Here is a 1,691-nt window from a genome sequence, read left to right on the forward strand (position 1 = left end):
TTTAGAGGTCCTCTGGTAAAATCTCCCCCCTTTTATAGCTGATGAAACCAAGGCACAGAGCTTGCCTAAGGTCATACAGAGTGACTAGAGAGCTAGGATTAGGATCCTGGTGGGTTTACTCCAAAGTCAGCATTCTTTCCATTATACCATACTGCTTCTCACATGAAAGGGTGGATGTAATACTCTTTACAAAGGGAAAAGGGCTAAAGAGACATCAGCTGTCATCACTATTATTATTATTACAATAGCTATAAAAGACTTTAGAGATCATCTAATGTAACCTTTTCATTCTATAGATGAGGAAACTGAGTCCTAAAGAAATAAAGTGGCGGCAACTATGTTGCTGTTTGCTCTTCATTCTTGAAGAGGACCATGACATCCTTTCATTTACATCCAATTCACTCAAATGTCATGGCCTCTCCTCCCTGATATCATAGTCCTCTTTGAGTACAAAAAATACATAACAATGATATCAGGAGGGGAGGCCATGACATACAAATGGTGAGGGAGGCTGTGCAAGGTCACTTGCCTTACTTTCCCTCCAGAGCCATCTGGGTCCAATGGCCAGATATAGATCAAAATGACTGAAGATGGCCCTGGGTGTAATGGGGGACCTTGGCCTTTTTAAGCTAAGGTCTTCAACAGGTCTCAGTTTGACTAAGGCTATACCCATTCAGTGATTAAGGCCAGGTAGCACCTGAGACAAAGAATCTCCTCTTTCACCTAGAGCAAAAATATCTAAACAAATAGATGAATGAATCTGGGAAGGGAAGACCTTCAGGGTTTCTGTTCAAAGCAGAAATGATTGTTATTTACTTTCAATCTGAGTCAATCAGAACCCAAACAATAACCAAATGGAGGCAAGTAGGTGACACAGTGGACAGATTGCTGGCTCTGAAGTCAGGAAGATGTGAGTTCAAATCACATTTGACAATTGTCAAATTTAGTCAATTAGAAGCTGTGTGATCCTGGATAAGTCACTTAACCCTGATTGCCTCCAAAAAGATAAAACAAGTGAAAAAAAGATCAAATGACTTGCCCAAAAACTACCCATCAAATTATCTATCAATGGGGTCATATGGTCTGTAAAAAAGTTTCCAGATTTTTTTTCTCCTGTTGACACTGAACCACATAGTACAGATTTTGTTTTGATTTCAAAGGTTTCTTCTTCACTAAAACTTCTCCTGCCCCCTCCTGCTCCCACAGCTAGTGGATTTCTAATTACCTCCAATACCTCCAGACTTTTTCCTCTTATATTACCAACAACTCCTATTTCTTTTCCCCTAGACCATCCCCTAGAATTCTCTGTCTTGTCCCACACTGCTACATCTTTTAGCCTGCAGTGCCTTGGCACAAAGCAAGCTAAATTTCTCTAAAGCCTTTTCAGGATATAGTAGCCTAGAGACTAGATAATGAGGTTGGGAGTAAGGAGAATGGCATTCTAAAACTTAGCTCCATATCTATCACTGGTTTCCTGGGGTACTTGGGGACTATTTAAACTTCATGGTGTATCATTTGTTTCATGAATGCAGGTATGTGCATGTACGTGTGTGTGTAAGGTGTGTGTCTGTGTATGTCTGCATCTATGCATGTACAGAACTCCTGTCCTTTCCTTTCAAAACTTTGCCCTAAACCCTTCTCCTCCATACAACCTTCTGTCATTAATATTACTCAATTCCAGTCTCTCCTTC

The sequence above is a fragment of the Sminthopsis crassicaudata genome, chromosome 3 (genome assembly GCF_048593235.1).
Source record: "Sminthopsis crassicaudata isolate SCR6 chromosome 3, ASM4859323v1, whole genome shotgun sequence".
Lineage (NCBI taxonomy): Eukaryota > Metazoa > Chordata > Mammalia > Dasyuromorphia > Dasyuridae > Sminthopsis > Sminthopsis crassicaudata.